At 31.3% G+C, this 7,367-nt stretch overlaps 1 long non-coding RNA gene across 1 annotated transcript; it reads right to left on the bottom strand.

Annotated features, from left to right (window-relative positions):
• Positions 1 to 2,867: 2,867 nt before the first annotated feature.
• LOC149190374 (uncharacterized) lies at positions 2,868 to 4,029 on the bottom strand. The gene is made up of 2 exons (XR_016255990.1): positions 3,790 to 4,029; positions 2,868 to 3,665 (listed from the first exon to the last, which is right to left on the bottom strand). It is a non-coding gene; the product is annotated as an uncharacterized LOC149190374 (long non-coding RNA).
• Positions 4,030 to 7,367: the final 3,338 nt, after the last annotated feature.

The raw sequence follows: 7,367 nt of genomic DNA, 5'->3' as shown, positions 1-7,367 counted from the left end.
CCAGTACTCCTTCCATTTATTAGGGGAAGGTTGGAACACTGGAGGGGAAATTGGGTCAATACAAATAACCAAAATGTGAGGCTTGGAGGAAACCCAAAGAGTCCATTATTCTAGTTATAGTTCCTAGAGCCACAGCTCTAAGACATCTTGGTCTATGTTAGATCCCTAGATGTGAAGTTGGACAAATTGAGGGACTTTGTAGTAGAAAAGTGGGTACAATTCCTTGAGTTATGTAGTTTGATTGGAATGAGAGTGTTGTTGGAATTGTTATTAGAGTTTTATACCTTATCCTAGACATTATTGTACTGACTATGAGACTCGATTGGATTAGATAGTCATTTATCATAGTCCGAACTCTCAGGTGACCTACTATTGATAGAGCTAGAGTAACAAGGTTTATGGATAGATGGAATGTCGAAGGTCTATAGCTAATTAGTGTCATTTGCACAAGATAAGTGTTAGAAATATGGTTCCATGTGCTTAATGTTGTGTTACATCTTCTGTGTGTGTGTGGTTTATATGTGCTTATGCATGTTGATATTGTTGCTCTTGTTATTTTATGTGTTTAATATAATGATAGTATATATCATATTGCATTATAGGGAATCATTATGGTATCAAGGGTACCCTAATGAAGGAATTATACCTCGTAGAGTGACCACAATGTGAAATTGAGGTATTAAATTATATAATCTAATTATAAGACCCTCTAGAAAAGTGAAATTTGTATAATTAAGGTATAAAAGTTGTTAATTTATGGAAACTATAAGCTAAGTTGAAATAATTTTGAAATATACAATGTATATAAAGTTGGAATTATGGCTCATATAGGAGTATATGCACATTACAAACTTAAATATTTTTTTATATTTTCCCCCATAAAGGGTAAATGGTTGGTTGAGTAATCTAGTACTACATCAATGCCATTGAGTCAATCTTCTTACTACTTGATGTTAGTGGTTCACCCTCAAAAGTCAAATCAACCACCATGGAGTGTTTCTTATCTTCCAAAGCTGATAATTGTGCTTACTTACTATCAAACTTAGAAATTTTCCTCTCTTTGGAAAATCACTCAGCTATTAACATTATCTACCTCACTTGATGATTTTTCTCTTAGCATTCAAAATTATTAAATTTAATTATGTTTTGGGATATGTGCTTAGTGTACTTCCATTCTTGACTACAATATGAAACACTCAACATTCTCATGGTTAAATTCTACCACTTTTCCCCTAATTTCGCATTCCCTCATTTTTTTTATTCCTCCTTCCTTAATATTTTTTTCTCTCCTTTTCCCAATTATTTTTCATGACTAAGCTCATATGAAGCCAATATGACAAGAAAGAACTATGTTTTCTTATCTCTAGAGTGTTGCATAATGTCAAAATCCATGAAGAACAACATGCCATTTTTTAAACTTAATTTTGTATGCATTGGGACTTTGAGGCTATTATTTTAGTTTTGATGAAAATTAATAGGTTAGTGTGTGAAAAAATTATGAAGAAAATGTTAAATGATCCAAAAATAGAATTTTATAACCTATGATAAAATTGCATTTTGGATCAACTATCATTCCCCCCTATGATCCAAAGATGTCATCAAACTAGTTTATTGTCCTTCCGAAGATCAGATCTCCGACATTTTCATAAAACCGCTTGGCAGAATAAAATTAACTAAGTTCAAGGATGAACTTGGTCTTTGTTGTAATGTATCTTTGGATCACAAGGGGGAACGTTAGATGATCCAAAAATACAATTTTATCATAGGTTGTAAAATTAAAATAAAATAATTATTAATTTAAGATATTAAATTAATAATTATTATTCTAAAGTGTTTAATTATTTAGAATTATTGAGAATTTATTCCAAAAATATATATAATTCAAAGAAAATACTCATCTTCCAAACCCTAAAATTGTACAAAGATATACTATAAATCCCTATAACTATTACATATTAAATATAAATCTAAAAGAAGTCACCGAATACTTTTTGTAAAAATAAGTGTGAAATTTTTTAAACTAAATATTATACTTAATTTGATAACAATAATACAAAATACTTAAATACTTATTTTAATAAATTTTGGATTTCTCTAAAATTAATGTAAAAAGTTTCGGATAAAAAATCATTCATAAGAAATTTGAAAAATCTAATAACAATTATATAAAAGACTAGAAAACTTAAATAAATTGGTGTTTCCCATTAAAACTAATCAAACAACCTATTAATAAAACTAAAAGAAAACAACCTAATAAACACCAATTAATAAAACTAAAAGAAAACAACCTAATCCTCAAAAAGAATCGGTTTAAAAAAATAAATTAATAAAAATAAAAAAGTTCTTTAAAATCCATCCTATATGCATATGACACGTACATTATTAAAATTAAAAAAAAATGTCCATACCTTATTAAAAAAACAGGGTCAGAATGCGGTTCTGGTCATGACTCTACAAAATTAATCTAGTTCTTAAAAAGGAAAGTACACAACCAGAGGCGAGTCCAAGACCCTGAATGTGAGGACTCAGGCCTAAACCCTGTCGCTCCACGTAACAGAATTAAACTCAGAGGGATTACCCTGTTTCCGGGTGGACGAGCTTCCAAACCCCAAGTGTAACCAAACCCCAACTGTAATCAAACCCAACAAATACCAACGGAGATAATTCCAGCTAAAAGCACATCAAGAAATAGCGAATAAGTATACTGTCCGGTAACCGAGACGATTTACCAAACCAAACCCTCTACAGAATAGCATAACGAGAAGGATAAAGAAAATAATAGTTAATAAGCCAGTGACATATGGCAACATCACATAATTTTAGAAAACGTTCTCTGTGGAACATAACCCAGGAAGAGTAACTCAACATAATACAAAATCGACCATTTTATTACACATTAACAAGCTTAAGAGCGTAAGTGCCTTTCAGAGCCAAAATTAAAACAGAGAATGGACTTACAGGAGTTAGCTATTACAATTACAGATTTGGGCAGTGTGGCTCAAAATATCAGAGGTGAAATCCCCTAAAATTTAACAAGCTTCTTAAAAAAAATAAAAGACATGATTCAGAAATAAATTAGACTATATTCCTATTAAAAGAAAAACTGGGTCATAATGCGGTAGAACAGGGAAATAGTTTCCTGAATACCGAGTTCTGGTCATGACTCTGCAACAGAGAATTAAGCTAGTTCTTTCAAAAGGAAGTATGCAACCAGAGGCGAGTCCAAGACTCTGAATGTGAGGATTCAGGCCTAAACCCTGTCGCTCGACGTAACACGGATTACTCGTTTAAATTCTTTAGAGAAAAACATGGCTCAACCCCGTTTCCGGGTAGAGGAGCTTCCAAACGCCAACTGTAATCAAACCCAACAAATATCAACGGAGATAATTCCAGCTAAATGCACATCAAGAAATAGCGAATAAGTATACTGTCCGGTAACCGAGACGATTTACCAAACCAAACCCTCTGCAGAATAGCATAACCAGAAGGACATAAAGAAAATAATAATCGATAAGCGAGTAACGTATGGCAGCATCGCATAACATTAGAAAATTTTCTCTGTGGAACATAACCCAGGAAGAGTAACTCAAGATAATACAAAATCGGAAACCCTCATACCTGCGCTGCCATCTGGTAGCAAACTCGAAAACGAGAGCAAGGTGTACCTACGAGCAAACCACCACAAATAGATTAAGTATTCGAAGATTTCCTTAGAAAAGAGCTTAGTCTGCTGTGAAGAAAGGTTAAAACATGGTTGCAGGAAAGAAAAACGAAATCAGGAAAACCAACCAACTGCTAACTTAGCCGGAATGCCAACTCTGGCAGTGAGGACAAGGATTGGCGCTTCGAGAGCCTCTCAAAAACCTCAACAGAGCTCTGGTTCGAAGCCGGAATGAGACCAAGCAGGAGTCATGAGCACTGACGGTAGAATGAAACCTCGACGCGACGCCAAGGGTATTAAAAGTTGAAGGAACCAACCCTGGCCGTTGGATCGCTCAACAGGCCTCAATACCGTCGATACAAGAGGAATCCCGAGGCCGAGAGAATGGCGACAGAATCTCATCTCAACAGATACCGCCAAGAGGAATCCCGAGGCCGAGAGAATGGCGACAGAATCTCATCTCAACAGAATCCATAAATCTTCTTTGTGGGCCGCCATAGTTTACCCACGCAAGCACCGTGACGAAAGCCACAGGACGTAAGATTGCGCGCGTCACAAAAGAAGCCCAACATAGTGCCAACCGCCCCCATTCGTCTTCTGTCCTTCCCCTCTTTTTACATTACGTCCTTTCCATGCCACCTGCTCCCCATCAAATTAGAGAAAATAAGAATAAATGGGACCAATGACCAGACCTTTATGTATATTATACAATCCAGTTTATTTATAATTTTAGATTAAAATGTAAGATAATTATAATATATATGGAAATGATTATGGTTATTAAATTTTTTATATGAATTATACAATCTAATTTATTTATAATTTTAGATTAAGATTATTTATAATTTTAGATTAAAATATAAGATAACTATTATACAATCCAGTTTATTTATAATTTTAGATTAAAATGTAAGATAATTATAATATATATGGAAATGATTATGGTTATTAAATTTTTTATATGAATTATAAAATCTAATTTATTTATAATTTTAGATTAAGATTATTTATAATTTTAGATTAAAATATAAGATAACTATTATATATAGAAATGATTATGGTTATTAATTTTTTTTTATATTAATACAAAGAAAAATAATATATATATAGATATTTTAAAATAATATATTACATTACAATATGTATATATGAATTATACAATCAAATTTATTTATAATTTTAGAATAAAATGTAAGATAACTATTATGTATAGAAATGGTTACGGTTATTAAAGTTTTTTTATATTAATATAAAAAATATTAAAATAAAATGGTATTTTACTTATGATTTTGATAGGTAACAATAAAGTATTTTATAATTTTTTTGGGTGGCGAAGATTTTATAGCATGTTTTCAATTTAAAAGAAAATAATAATAATATTTTTACTTCCTACAATATGATTATCTATAAATTTATAATTTATATTATTTTTTTTAATTATTATCAATATTTTTTAAAATGGAATGTATTAATTCAATTTAAAAATTAAATAAAATAGAATTTTCTATTAAAAAATAATTAATTCTATTAACTAAAATTTTGATTTTCTTGTAGGATATCAATATATATACATATATATAGTTGTGTAGTGATAAAATGGTATTTTCACAAGACAACAATCTGAAACAAGAGTGCGATTTTTTGTTGTTTAAAAAACATTTTTGGATATTTAGATGGATTTAGTACTTGTTTAAAACACATTTCTGAATACATAAAGGGAGAAAGTACTATCGAAAACCCTAGGGGCACTAGAATTCTACAGAGTAGACAAGTTCAACTCAAGTATTTAAAAATCTCTACCAAATTATGACAAAAATTCATTTTGTCTATAAGTTAGACTACAACTATCCTTATGCTTGGGGACTTCAATGCTAGAACTGCTACCAACCAAGACACTCTACTAAGTAATAACACTAACCCTAATTCCTTATGATTTATTGAGGATTATGACTTAGCTAGTAAATTCAAAAGATATAACCAATAACTTATTTGGTATCGAGTTAATCAAGCTTTGCAACTCCCAAGACTTGATTATTTGTAACAAGATTAATAAGTGGCCCACATTTGGCCAAATGAATTATATTCATGGGCTTGGAAGCAATGTTATGGACTATGCAATATCTGATACATGGGTTCTCAACTGTATTGTTAATTTTGACCTCCTAGATGACCATGAGCATGATTCTAACCACAAACCTTTATTCTTAACCCTAAATATTGATATGCACACCAACCACATGCAAAATAAAGGTGAGAGCCAAACGAACACTCATTTTGACAAAAGTAAAATGGATCTATTCTTAAAATATTTAATAAGGGATTTAGGTCTCTTAACATATACTGATAATATGATCACATCTACCACAATTTTACTACAACCCTCCCCACTACCATTAACAAATTCTCTACCGAGGTATCATATAAAAGAACGATAAAACTTCCAATCCTTGGTATGATAAGGATTGTAAGTTTGTCAAGAAAGTGATTAGAGATGCTCCTAACGAGAGTATAGAACATGAAAAAATAAGAGTGTATAAAGCTCTTATGAAAAGGAAGAAAATGTGTTATATGAATAAGAGGCATGAGTGTCTTCTTCACCTCTCTAAAGTTCAGCCCATAAAGTTTTGGAGGAATATTCTTGTTTGTAAAATGAAAGAAGATAACTCGATCCTCTTGAAGGATTGGAATATCTATATTAAGAATCTTTATGACTCCTCGGACACCATGGGAAACATTACAAATACTCCTATAAAGGAAGATATTTTTTCTTTAGAAGATGTCAAGTTCAGGATTAAGAAGCTTGCTGATAGGAAATTTAGGAATATTAAAGGGTACTGATCTAGGTGGATCCCTAATGGCACAAAAATAAAGGTTCTCATATTGCAATGAAATTAAGACTAGATTGGAGAACTCGTTGTAATTTTTCCAATACTGCAAAAGAAGCGTCAATTTGGGTTCGTATGTAGAATTTATGTTCAGCCAAAATTGCACTCCGGCCAACTTAATAGCTAAAGTTGGCATAGTCTCGCTAAATGTGGTGAAGGTATTAGTTAGGGTTAAAGTTAGGAGCACCAGAAAATATGGTGGTACCTCGCTAAAATTAGTGGCATTAAGTAGCCCAATAATAAGAAGCCATGTGGCCCAATCAGATGGTCCCACTTCGCACCTCGTTGGTGGCCTATTGGTCTAATCCAACCAAATAAACTTTGTGGCAGTTATGTACTTGGTTGACAGTTTTAAATTAAATGGCAAACAAATCTAACAAATGGCCCACAATTTAAATTAAATGGAAAATGTTATAACAAAACACATATACTTAAACTCGTTCGGTGGTTAGTTGTTTAGTGGTTAGCAATTGGCTTATTGGCTTAATACATATATATATTTCAACATGAGTTTTAAATGATATCTATATCTATATATATATATATATATATATATATATATATATATATATATATATATATATATATATATATATATATATATATATATAACGGTTATACAAATGGTTGGAAATTAGATCAACAAAAAGTGACAAAATTTCGGCCAAAAATGGCACGACAATTTCACTGATTTAATATGGAAGTCTATCAATAGTTTTTATTTGCGGTCACAATTATAGGAAATGATTACAATGAATGTCGACAACTAGTTTATGGTGTAACGATGATATAATATAACTAAAAATAAATAGTTCGACGAC

The sequence above is a fragment of the Pinus tabuliformis genome, chromosome 3_1, assembly GCF_031772625.1.
Source record: "Pinus tabuliformis cultivar Carrire ecotype Pingquan chromosome 3_1, CPIR1, whole genome shotgun sequence".
Classification (NCBI taxonomy): Eukaryota; Viridiplantae; Streptophyta; class Pinopsida; order Pinales; family Pinaceae; genus Pinus; species Pinus tabuliformis.
This window is presented reverse-complemented; position numbering and strand designations above follow the sequence as displayed.